This window comes from Sciurus vulgaris (genome assembly GCF_902686455.1).
Source record: "Sciurus vulgaris genome assembly, chromosome: 9".
In the NCBI taxonomy this organism is placed as follows: Eukaryota; Metazoa; Chordata; class Mammalia; order Rodentia; family Sciuridae; genus Sciurus; species Sciurus vulgaris.
In genome coordinates, this window is record NC_136469.1 from 104,537,916 (window position 1) to 104,551,234 (window position 13,319).

General features: G+C 45.0%; 1 protein-coding gene and 1 long non-coding RNA gene across 4 annotated transcripts in view; one reads left to right on the top strand and one right to left on the bottom strand.

Annotated features, from left to right (window-relative positions):
• The window catches only part of USP46 (ubiquitin specific peptidase 46), a 57,664-nt gene that overhangs the window by 9,185 nt on the left and 35,160 nt on the right, over window positions 1-13,319 (top strand). The window lies entirely within an intron of this gene.
• On the bottom strand, window positions 431-7,983 carry LOC306669900. Its single transcript, XR_013766237.1, has 2 exons — window positions 6,276-7,983; window positions 431-6,240 (listed from the first exon to the last, which is right to left on the bottom strand). It is a non-coding gene; the product is annotated as an uncharacterized lncRNA (long non-coding RNA).

Sequence of the window (13,319 nt, forward strand, 5' to 3'; positions counted from 1 at the left end):
AGAGGGCAGCAGGGTGCCTAGCACATATGTGGTAGATGTTCATTCAATAAATCATTGCCGATAGGTGAATAAAGAGATGTGGTCTTGTATAATGAAAATATTGCCTTGTAGTCAAGTGGTGCTCCTCCAGCTGTGTTGTTCATAGAATTACTTAAAGATCTCATGAAATTGTGTATTCTGATCCAGGAGCTTTGGGATGGGGCTGAGATCGACCATTTCTAACCACCTCTCAGGTGATGGGCATGCTGCTGGTTTGGGGAGCTCATTTGAGCAGCAAGATGCCAGGGGTGGGGACGAAATGAAATAATTATTTTCTTCTGGATAGTTGTGGAGTGGAGGAGTTTGGAATTTGGAATCCTGCTTGGTAAATCTCAGAGTGCACCTCTTCATCACTTTATAGCAAAAGCAAACAATGAAGTACCTTCCTCACCTCATAACTGTTTTTTGAGCATCAAGGGAGCTCTTGTTCATGGAAGCACTCTGAGCTGTGAGACCATCATGCATGCTACTTCTCATAATAATTCTCATTTTTGTAGTGGTTTAATATTTTCCTTCAATTTGCTGAAAGCACAAAGCTGTTGGCATTGCCGGATCCAAGGAAATCTCATTTTGACCTGCTGTCTGCATTGAGTGGGGCACTTTATCTGCCTTCAGGGAAGCAGAAGCAAAACTCTACCACTTGCTTTGGTTCTGACTGTAGGTGCTACAGAGCTGAAGAGGGGGGTTCCTTCTTACTGTTTTAGGGGTATTAGAGAAATAGGGCTAGAGAGGCCCCTGGCTCTCTCCTAATCACTTCTACACTGTAGCAGGATCATAGGGAGAGACTAATTTATTCCCCAAGTCAGGCACATCTTAAAGTGAAAAGGGGAATGCTCAAAATAACAAGATACTAGGTGTAATCAAAACTATTCAGGGCAAACTAGACCTACGAGTCGCCATAATAAACCACCATAGGACATTGTCATATAAACGCAAGTTTTGGGGATGCTTTGGTAACTGGGGATACTGACTCGTTGATCTGAAAGAGGCAATGTGGTGTGGAGAAGAGAGAGCAAATTTATACAGCCAGGTGAGGTGTTGTGTGCTGTGTAGTCCAAGCTACTTGGGAGGATGAGTCAGGATTGCTTGAGCCCCGGAGTTCAAGGCCAGCCTGGGCAACATAGTGTGATCCTTTTTATTAAAAACAAATAAAATGACATTCAGAACTAGTTGCATTGTATGCTGGGGGTGGAACCTGTTAGTCTAGGCTTCTTTTTCTCTTTTTCTCTAGAGAGAGAATATGGGATGGATCCAATTCCTTAGGTCATTGCCTCTCAAATGCCAGTTTTGTGCTTCAAGGTTTCCACTCTGTTTTTCACCTGAACTTATTTACTTAATAGTTGTCCTTAATAGTGTCTGTTCACTTTGTTTTAATTTGACCTCCTTCTTTGCTAAAATTATAATATGATGGGTTCAGTGAGCTAGATTTGCACTCTTCTGGTACAGATCGAAAACATAAGTGCTAAAGTTAAAAATGTTCATCCCTGTGCCACCTAAGGTTGTCTTCCTCTCCCTGGGATTCAGGGCCCATAGTTGGTGAGACGTTCACTTGGACAGAGGTTCTTTATGGTGGTTCAGGTAACTGCCTGTTAAGCTGCATTGCAGACCGCCGGTCTGGTTGGAGAACTTCTCAGGAGACAGGCCAGCAGTTGGTTGGGGTCTAGTTAGGGTTTCCACATGCTGTGGCAGGGTGTGAGAGACTGATGTTGTCTCTCAAAGACACCCTTGTCATCCACACCAGTGGGTGATGAGAGAACTTTCTTCCCTGGATTATTGTGGGCTTCAGTGGAATCGGTTAGTGCTCAGTTTGAGGCCTAGAAACAGTGTAGTGGTCAGAGCCCTGAGCTAGGAACTCCCTGGTTCCAGTGGCTTTCTGGTTCCGTGACATTGAGCAGGTCACCTAGGCCTTTCTGGACCTGTGAAATAAGAACCGTTCCTGCTAGGAGTAGTGGTGAGACATGAGGGCTCTAATCAAGGAAGACCCAACAGGGCTGGAGGGAGGGCACAGAAGGAAGAAGCTGTGATTTCTGGCCTACGTATCGCTGGAGGGCACAGTGTGATGGTGCGTGACTGAGCTTTTGTAATATGATGTTTTTCTTTACCTAATCTGTGAGGGCTCGCGGTGTGGTGAAAGGTATATTGAATCATTCCTCTTGGTGTTATTTGGTGAACACAGGCGTTTCTAACTGAGAAATACATGGAGTGCTAACCTCACTTTCTTTTTAATTTATAAAAAAATATTTTTAGTTGTAGGTGGACATAATTATTTTATTATGTGCTGCTGAGGAGGATTGAACCCAGTGCCTCATGCGTGCTAGGCGAGCCCTCTACCACTGAGCCACAACCCCAGCCCCTCTTATAAGTTTTTAAGTAAATTTTTTTGAATAGGTAATATGCCTTCACATGGCAGGAATTTCACAATGTGCAGAAAGATTTGTGTTGAAAATAGACCCATCATCTAATTCATGTCTCTGGCATCTACCAATATTTACAGTGTGTTATGTTTCTCCATTTAGAGAGATCTTATGCATATACAAGCAAATATGTTTATATTTTTCTACTAGTTTTTGAAAACACAAGTAGAATGTATAATACATCTGAGTCTGTCCTCATGTGACCGTGTTTTTGTATCTTAGAGGTGAGCCTGTGGCAAGCACCTCATTCTTTTTTAATAGCTGTGGGATATTCAGGTTGAATGTATTGAATTCACTTAACCAGGCCCCACAGACTGGGCATGTAGTTAGTTTTCCAGTCTGGTTTTTACAAACAAGGCTTCAAGGAGTGACTTTGTGCATCATGGTGCATTTGTGGGGGTGTATCTGTCAACTGACTTTCTAGAGCTAGGCTGGCGGGTGTGACTTTGAGGGGTTGTTCCACTTTGCCGGCCACTGGGAGCGTGTGCAATGTGTTACACATAGCCTTGCCGGTTGGGGGAAAGATGGTGTCTTGGTGTATTTTCAGTTTGTATGTCTCTTATTAGAAGTGAACTTGAGCATCTATCACAGGTTTAAGAAATAAACTCAATATCATTTAAATGTTTTGCTGTTGGCAGCTATTTTCAGTCTACAGGGAAGGACCTTTATTTTTATTTTCCACCTACAAGCAATATTTTTGTAAAATGCAATAAAAAAGGATCCAGGAGCAAAGTGGAATTAAAAAATCCAAAGATAAATAAAACACAAACCTCAATTTTTTTGTTACTAAACTTGACAGATACAAAATTGCTCTGTCCACTCATTATCTAGACGTTGTGGACCTACGCTGCAGGCGGAGTGTTAATGCTTTGGGTAGCATTCCTGCTCCTGAGAAGGTCTCTGCTCACTTCCTGTCTCTTCGCAACCCCATGTGGGTAGGGGGAGAAAATACAGAAGTTTATATTTCTGTTTCACAATTAGTACATTCCAGGACGTTTTTGTTATATCTCCGAGGGTGTGATACTGATCCAGATTGGCATGGCTCCCAAGGGCAGGGGTGCCATCAAACACATTCAGACACGGTGAGTCTGTTAGTTCTCCCTGTGCTGTGGGGGAGGGGGAGCTGTGTGAGTGGGAGCTGGGGTTGAGTTGCTTTTTTTTTTATTATTCGTTGTCAATGAACCTTTATTTATTTATTTGCATGCGGTGCTGAGAATCGAACCCAGTGCCTCACACATGCTAGGCAAGCACTCTACCACAGAGCCACAACTCCAGCCCTGGAGTTGTGGTTTTTATTGATGCGGCCTTGAGCTTGGATGGGGGGACTGGGTGATGGGAAGGTAGGAGGGCAAAATCGCTCTAGGAAAATGCGCAGTTCTGGCTTCTTTGACCTGGGCTTGTCAGGATCCCATGCCCACCGCATGGCCTTTCCAGAAAGTGAAGGGAAGAGAACCTCTAGGTAAGCAGGGGCTTAAGAGAAGAGCTTATGGAGAAGATGTCTTGGTGTCTCTGAAACACTGGGCAAAGAATGAGGTTCTTGTCTCTAGCTCACTATGTTCTATGTCAGGGGTGACCCTTTCCTCCTCCTCTACCCTCAGCTAGAAAACAGACCTGGGACTGGGGGCCATGGCACATCCCAGCAACTCCCGTGAGGCTGAGGCAGGAGGATCGCAAGGTCAGCACCAGCCTTAGCAAGTATCCAGGCCCTGTCTCAAAATAAAAAGGACTGGTCATGTGGCTCAGTGGCTAAGTGACCCTGGGTTCAATCCCTGGTGCAAAAAAAAAAAAAAAAAAAAAAAAACTACCAACAAAACAAAGAAAGAACCCAGGGGAGTGAGTCTTTGTTCCGTTCTTAAGTTGAAGTTGACCTCTGTGAAGACTTCAGGGTACTGTCTCTAAATGCGTAGAGAGTGGTCTCAGCCGACAGAGCCTGTAGCAGTCCATACTGTTCTTTCCTTCTTTCCTTTAATAATGTCGGGCCATTATGCTGTCAGTATCCCTGGCTCAACCTTCTTCAATAGCAGACATTTTAGCTTCCATGTTACAATTATTAAGTCAAGTCATGTGGACGTTTTTTCCTGAGTCGTTTTTCCCCGTTCAGTATCATAAAGGGTAGAAATGCATGTTGTCACAGTGCAGAATGAAATGCCCTTTACCATCTTGTGACAACTGGCCCCCTGTTAAAGCCTAGAGAAGAACTGTCATTCAGCCAGGGATTGGGGCTGTAGAGTAACAGTGGCCAGTGACCCCTGCCTCATGCTAACACTTAACCTTGGCAAGGTACTAAACTCCATTGACCCCCTTTCCCTCACTTGTGAAGTGGGGACGGTGAGTCCACATCAGTGACCTGTCAGGAAGGGTGGGTTATGTTCAGGGCTGCTCCGTGGGACGGGAGCTCTGGAGTGACCTGTCTGCTAACTCAGCAGGACGGGCATCTGTAACCGCGCTGGGATGTGCTGGTGGTTAGGTAATGTGTGGTAGCTAGCAGCCAAAGGGTAAGTTCTCAGAACCAGGCCTGGCTCTCTGCCCGGGCCCTGCACCTGCAGCTAAGGAATGACTAAAATTGTGAATGAAAGCATCCTCTCTCCTGGCGCATGGTGGAGGGCTCAGATTCTGGATCTGAGCCACCTAGGTTTGAATCTTGGCTCAGCCTTAAGTGGATGAGTGGGCTTCACAGCTTCCATCCATTTTCCATGTGTGGAACGGGGAGATGAAGAGTAATCTGCTTTGGGTTAATGGGCTTAAATGAATATATGGATGTGAAGTTCTCTGAATGATGAGTGGCATCTGCTGCTTATCCTTCCCCTTTCTGGAGTTTATTCAGTCAGCAACTTTATCAAGTTCTTTCTACACACAAGGCACTTATGAGGTGCTGGCACCTGAGTCAGACATAATGGCCCTATAAGGATTATAGACTCTATGGGCTAGTGTGGGGCTGGCCAGCTTGTCTACAAAAGGCTGGACAGTAAACGTTTTAGGATTTGTGGGCCATAACATATCCATCACAGCCATGCCACTCTTCTGCTGTATTGTGAAAGCAGTTGCAATGGTAGATGAATGATCAGGGCTGTGTTCCAGCGAACCTTGATGTCCAAGAACAGCGGGTCACATCTGACCCGTGGGCTGTAATTTGCAGATCTGTGGTTGACTGAGAAGACAGATGTTAAATAATCACAAACAATTATGGTGTTACCCATTGTGATAAGTGCTCTGAAGGAGCAGGCAGCATTCCGTGAGAGGGGAGGGCCGGGGATGAAGTGACATTGAAGCCACATGGTGAGGAGGACCAGCCGGAGAGGGAGTGTGCCCCAGACAGGGGACCGCTCTGAGGGGCAGGAGCCCTGGCCTGGACAGTTCGAACCTAGAGACTCAGCATTACAGTCTGCATTTGTGTCTTTTAAAGGCATGTCAGATACTTTGCAGCTTTCTTTGGATTAAAAAAAAAAACAAAAAAAAAAAACAACCGTACTTTTTCCCTCTTATAACTTACTCCAATTCTCTCAGCTTCCCTCTGTCCCCCAGCAGTGATCCCAGTGACAGAGATGAACTGTATTGAAATGGCAATATATTTTGTTCTGCATATGAGAGTAATTTCTCCCTCTCTGTGTCCTATTGTTTTTATTATTGTCCGTTTCTATACAAGAATTTAGACATTAGGGAATCAAGTTTTCTCTGTATTCCATTATTAGTTGTAGACTGGTTCACTCCTTAGAATTTAGCTTTGCTTTTTAGCAGAAAACTCTTAAAAGGTAACATTATTTTCTTTTCTTGTTTGGCTAGATAAAAACTCACAGCCTTTGAAACAATTATGGAAAACAGAACAAAACAAAACAAAACCTCCTCTCGACATGTCCTCACTCCCCTACTCCCAGCCTGTTGTGTGTTCCCTTTAGGTTGTAGCCTTCTGTACAGAGGTTCTGGAAGAGGATGTGTGTGTTCTCATCTAAAATGTTTTAGGGGGTGCCCCTGCACAACACTGCAACCCCTTCTTTGTTTTGTGGCCCCCGCTTTAGTTTAGTTTAGTCTTTGTGGTCGCAAGGAGAGGCTTAATGCATGAGAGGCTGTGTTCCAGTGAAACACAGCCAAGAGTGGCTGGGGACCCACTCTGACCGGATTGTGTGAGTCTGAGCACGGGTCCACTACTAATTAGCTGCGTGAGCTAGAATAAGTTGCCTACCCTCCCTGTGCCTCTGTGTCCCTATCTTTAAAATAGGGACATAATGGCACATCCCTCGGGAATGGTATGAGGATTAAAATGAGTAAAATATGCAGAAATTCCTTAGAAAAGGGTTGGGATGCAGTACCTGCTGTTTATGAGCCATCTGTTGTTATTAATTACATCTGAGGCCCCAGGGCCTCTTCCCCCTTTCCATCCTTGAGCCCTGCAGGTGGTTCCTGACCCATCCCCCTACCTTGGGCTGCATCAGTTCCTTTGTGCTTCACTTTCTCCATGAGGCTAGGGAGAGACCTTTGCCATGGCAAGGCCAGGAACACCAGCGCTTTCGGACACTAGTCCTTTATGCATCATTGTACTCTGAAAATGTGGTTGATAAGTAGTTTTTGAACATAGATTTAAAGATGTGGTGTTAGCAGCAGAGTTCACCACTCCTGCCATCTTTTTTTTTTTTGGTACCAGATATTGAACCCAGGGTGTTTAACCACTGAGCCACATCCCCAACCCTTTTTATAATTTATTTAGAGACAGAGTCTCACTGAGTTGCTTAGTGCCTTGCTTTTGCTGAGGCTGGCTTTGGACTCATGATCCTCCTGCCTCAGCCTTCCGAGCCACTGGGATTACAGGCATGTGCCACTGTGCCTGGCTTCTGTCATTTTTGTTTGATTTCTGTTTATAACTAATGACCTGTTCTTTTTGTGTGTAGATATCATCTTTACATGTTCTTTGTGGCCTCTCTTGGTATAAATGTGACCGAGAGGCTTAGTGCCCTGAGAAGCAGATGCAGGAACTACCTTGGGAGGTGTTGGGTGGGTGTCTGATCTCCGAGGATCTTCCTGGCTCCTGTGTTTTGTCTCCCCTCCGTGTGTTGTGGCTGTGCTCTCTATGGTTTTTACAGACCTTGTCACATCATTGTTCCCGTTATTTTCCTCTCCTGGGCAAGACTCTTTCTCCACTTTGCCCCCTAAGGAAGAAATTCTAACTTGTTTTCCTTATAAGTTGCTTTTAAAAATTGTTTTATGAAGAAATTGCTCTGGGTCCCCACTGTGTGCATTGTGACTCATCCTTCCTGGGTCTTTGTTGTTGTTTCTTTTGTGTGTTGGTAGCACCCTCGGCACACAGAATCGCTTTCAGAGGTGCTTTGAAAAGCTGACATTATAGTCTTGTTGGAACTTGTCCCAGCTCAGATTCTATTTTTAATAAAGTTGGCTGCAATTGTTTTTCAAAGGTTACCACTTTTTTTTTTTTTTAACTGATGGAAATAAGAACTTTGCTTCTTGTAATCCCAGACCCTGTGATTTACCCGCACGGGTCTGTTCTTTGTTCAGCATCTGATCATATAACAGTGCCTTCCAGGGCCACTGTGCTAGGTGTGGCAGTAGGAGTGCAGCTCCGGGCTCCCGGTGCACCGTGCAGTTTATGTGGTGGGATGGTGTTTCCCGTTCCGCCTCATCCCCTCTGCTGCACTTTGGAACAGGCAGGCCGGATATCAGCGACTCAGCTGTCAGCCAGGAAAACTAAGTCCCAAGCTCGGCAAGGTGGCTGAAGTCAAAGGCAAATAAATACTGGCAAGAAACAAAAGGGCAGAGGCAACCCTAGAAGCGGGCTGTGAGCCTTAGGTGACGGTCTACAGGCATTAGTTTAACCAAATTAAAAAAAAAAAATCATTATAAAAATAATACATGTTCAGTAAAAAGTTTAAAGAGTTGAGATGATAAGAAGGAAAGCCCCTCATGACCTGCTCACCTCCCAGCCCCACTCCCTGACCCTGACCTCTCTTGGTAATCCTTTCTCAAGCGTTAGCTGGACATGGTGGTGCACACCTGTAGTCCCACTTCTCAGGAGACTAAGGCAAGAGGATCACTTGAGATCAGGAGTTTTAGGGCAGCCTGGGCAATAACAAGACCCTGTCTCCAAAAAACAAAAACAAAAGCCTCACAAAGAAAAATCACACACAAAAAGAATCAACAATTTCTCAAGTGTTCCTTGGGGAATTGTCACTAGATATAGGTGTTCAATCCAGTGGTCTGGTCTGTTGTTTCACCTGTGTTCCTCGCATATGGAACAGTACTGGGCACAAAGTAGGCACAAAGCACTGTTGATGGAATGAATGACATTTTCAGGATTGTCCTGTGCACATCGTCGTTGCTCTACACCATGGTTATCACTGCATCCTGGGCAGATTTTCATAGCAGTGCCTATAGAGCAACTTAACTTTTCAAAATACCTCTCTGGGATTCCATCACATGAATTACTGTAATCATTTAACCAGTGTGAGATACTTCTCATTTTTCCTGTTACAGACCTTGCTGCAAGGACTGTCTGACATGTTGACTGCTGATTGTCCCCTCAACATCCATTTTTCACTTCTAGTGTAACAGACATTTTAACTGGTCATAGGTGCTCAGGTAAAGACCACCTCTGCCAGGATCCATTGCCCTAAGTGGCCACGTGACTAGAATAGATTCTGGCCAGCGAGGTGTGAGCAAAGGTAATGTGTGCAGCAGCCAGGAGTATCCTCAAAAGGGAAGGAGTAGTCTGCTCCCTCCTGGCAGGGGTTTTCTGGTGGTGGGAGCTGGAGCAGCCTTCTTGGTTCCAAAGCTAGAAGCTGATTCTAGAAGATGACAGAACAACAAGATAAGAGAAGCCTGAGTCCCTGGCACCACATTCTCTTAAACACTTGAATGAAAGAGACACTTGTCTCGCCGAAGCCAGCTTACATTATTTGGGCCTTTGCAACAGCCTCTGTATCTCTTTCCACCTCTCTGAGTATATATATAGTATAAATTAAAGAATTGGAGAGTTGAAGGATATGGTCATTTAAAATTGATTGACACTGCCTAATTAATCTTTAAGCACTCACCATCATCATCATCTCTTTAGACATTCCCCATCCTGCCATTTTATCATGCAGACATTTACATTTAATTTCTGTTAAAATGTAAAAAGATTTATTTTACCAAAGGAAAATACTTGCATGTGAGGTAAGAGTTTGGTTCCAAATGTCAGTATCAGTCATGTTCCGTATCCTGGAAACCAGTTCCTGGAATTCGTCTGCAAGAGGGAAGGGAGAAGGGAAAATGCTGGAGGATACCACTGACGCCTCTTGGAATGTCCGGAGGGAGAACACACACAGCCATGTCCACACTGTCACGCTCGCAGCTGCTCAGCCTAACCATCCGCACCTGTGCATTCATCCAGCAGCGCATCCAGTCTGCACCTATTGTGGGCCTACTGTGTGCTTACCACTGGGGATGCAGTATTGGGCAGGTCAGAGGCGATCTTTGCTTCTTTGAGGTATACAGCTTAGGGGACAGGGCAGATGTTAACAATTATGGAATTGTGCATTGGAATCATCATTATTAATTAACATTATTATTAATTATTATTGAAATAACAATTTTTGATTCTATAGCAAGTGAAATAATTGTTATTGTTAATAATAATTGGAATATGTAAGGGAGACACACAGAATACTGTGAAGAGTGAGTAGAAGATGGGGAAGGAGGTGAACTAATTTCCTATTCTGCTGTGAAAGGATGACATAAACTTAGTAGCTTAAAAAGACATAACTTGGTTATCTTATAGTTCTGGAGGTCAGAAGTCCCCTACAATCAGGCATGACTGAGTTAGGCACCTTCCCGAGGCTCCAGGGAGAGCCTGCTTCCTTCCCTTTTCCAGTTTCCTCAGGCTGCCCGCATTCCTTGGCTCACGGCCTCTTCTTCCATCTCCAGGGCCAGCAGTATAGCGTCTTCAGTCTCCGTCTGACCTCTGATTTCACTGTTACCTCTCCTCACTGACTCCTCTCCTCCTGCCTCCTTCCTATAAGGGTACTTGGGTTCATGCTTGGTCCCAACCGGAAAATCCAGGATAAGATTGTATCTCAAGATCCTTACTCATACCTGCATAAGCCCCTCTTGCCATGTAAAGCAGCGTTGTCGTAGGTTCTGGGATGGGATGTGGATGTCTGAGGAGAGCAGCGTTGTTTCTTGCTTGTGCCATTTTCTCTTGTGCTTGGTTGACTCTCATGGTGTTTGGTTCATCATGGCCCTAGGAGTAATAGGCTGTTCCATGTGTATATATCACACAGCCCAGTTTTGCCTTAGGCGGTACCATCTATTTGCTACCATCTGTCTAGGCTTGTGTGAGTGCACTCTGGTTCACACAAGAAACTTGAAATGCTGTGTTGCTCAGAACGTGTCTCCATGTTTAAGTGATGCATGGCTCTACTGTAAAAGTATCAGTGGTAGAGTGGTGACCTCCTCAGACCCATCGCTCAATTCCAGCAACGCAACTTTACCCCTACCCCCCATCTCCCCACCTCACAAATCTTCGCGACCCTCTGGTTCATCTGCATGTGCTTCAGAAGGGACAGTTGATGGGGTGCTGTAGCGGAGGTGGGAACGAGGTGGTCCCAGGGTGGGGGAAAGCGGTTGATGTGGGAGGTGCTGAAGGGCGTTTAAATTCTGAAGAGATGGACCCTAACTAAGAGGAGAGATCCTGGGGCGAGAGAGACATCACTAATGTTACGAGAAGCACGTGGTTTGTGAGTCGCAGGTTAAGGGAGTCCCTGCCCTGTCTGCTGGTTAAAAAATTCTTTTTTTTTTCTCTGTTGAGAGGGGTCAAGGGGAGGCTGAAGTTCTGAGGAGCATGGGGAACATTGGAAGTTGTCATTGCGGAGCGGTGGGGGAATGCGTGAGAGCAGTCCGGCCTGGGGAGCATCGGGATCCTGGGATCTGGAGCCCCAGTGTGTCCGATCAGCGTTATTTGATTTTTTTCCCCTCTCCTATTGCACATTTGCCTGGTGTATAGAGCAGGCGGTTGATTGACTCAGACTGGGTTGGTTTTCTGCTGGGTGGTGTGGTCAAAGGGTAGGTAGGGTACGGGGGATTTAGAAGGGCAGTTGAAATCCTCAGCCATAGATGAAGCTAAATAAGAAAGTAGAGGAGTGAAAGAAAGTTCTGTGAGGTGTAAATGTGGCCGTGATGGGACTTGAAGTCAGTGTGCAGAGCTGTGCTTGGGTGGACAGAGGCAGCTGGAGAGAGACGAGGATTTCAGGATGGTGGCCAGGTCCAAGGTATGTCTTTAGGAGACCCATCCAGAGCATGTCTCCATGAGTTGGGGGTGGTCTTCCATGGTCAAGACAAGGACAAGGAAGGAGTTGGTAGGAGGCATGGACCTCAAGAAGGGGGACATTTTGACAAGAACGGGGAGGGTGTAGTGGTCTGGGGCAGACCAAGGATCAGGCCCTGCCAGCTTCTCCTCACCTTTCCAGACCCTTGTACGTTAGACGAGAGAATGGATGAGCTCCTGTGGGATGGAGAGGAAGGGTTGCCCTCCGGGAAGAGCCAGGCTTCACTGGACACTGCCACTCACTGTCTTCCTGGGCTGGGCTGTGTTGTGCTGTGCTGTGGGTGGTACTCTAGCATACTGCCCCGCCCCCAGGAGCTGTCCCCCGGGACTCTCCCCTCAGGAGGAGTCCCCATCCTGGCACATGGGAAAATACCAAGATAGGTAGAAAAGAGCAGACACGGCCTAAGACTTAACAACTAGCAAAAATCATGCAATAACTTAAATATATTGCTTTTTTTTCATAAAGATTTAATGAGATTTATCTCCATGTGCTATATTTCTATATTTTTGTATCTGATGTTTCTCCTGGGCTCTAAGCCACATATTCTAATTTTTCTTGAAAAAAATGGCTGTGGGTATATTTAATGCATATTATTTACATTGGATTATGATTGAAAGGTACCTTAACTGAAACTTTTTAGTGATTTTTGTCTGTATCATAAAATCCTGCCATAATTTGATATGTTATTTCAAAAATTTAGCCTTGTAAGTGGCATTACATTAGTCAGTCTCTCTCTCTCTCTCTCTCTCTCTCTCTCACTCACACACACACACACACACACACACACACACACGAAGAAAACATTGAAACTACCTTACCACAAATGAATGTTAAACTTAAAGTCACGTCACTCAGTCTCAGGTGATGGGTGAAGGAACTTAGATTGGTGGGACGGTATTAAGGACCTAGAAACCAAGTGGAAACAGGATATTGGTGCGGAGCAGGTTGCTGTTCCTTTTGCTTAGTTTTCTTTTTTTTCTTTTGCATTTAATGTTTTCTTGGTGACTAGTGGCCATTTTCACTATTTCTCAGCCTACTTTTTGACCATTTCTTCCTGTGAGAGATGCTAATTATGAGTTAAGAATAAGTAGTAGTAGCAGATTTTAAATTGTTTTTATAATAAAATATGTCTTTTTAGCTGGGCACAGTAGTGCAGATCTAGTAATCCCAGTGGCTCGGGAGACCAAGACAGGCAGATCACAAGTTCAAAGCCAGCCTCAGCAGCTTAGTGAGGCCCTAAGCAACTTAGAGAGACCCTATCTCAAAATAATAAAGAAAAAGGACTGGGGATGTGGCTCAGTGGTTAAGGACCCCTGAGTTCAATCCCTAGTACCAAACAACAACAACAACAACAACAACAACAAAAGTGTTATCTTTTTATCTGTCTATATTTCAGCTCTTTGAGTTTCTGTGAGCAGAGTCTTAAATGATAGCCTGAGAATGTAAGGAGGCTACAGAGTTAAGGAAGAACACATGGAGTTTGATCCAAATCATTCCTCAAACTTCAACTGGTCCTTCACATCCATGAGCTCTACTTCCATGGATTCAGTTAAGAACA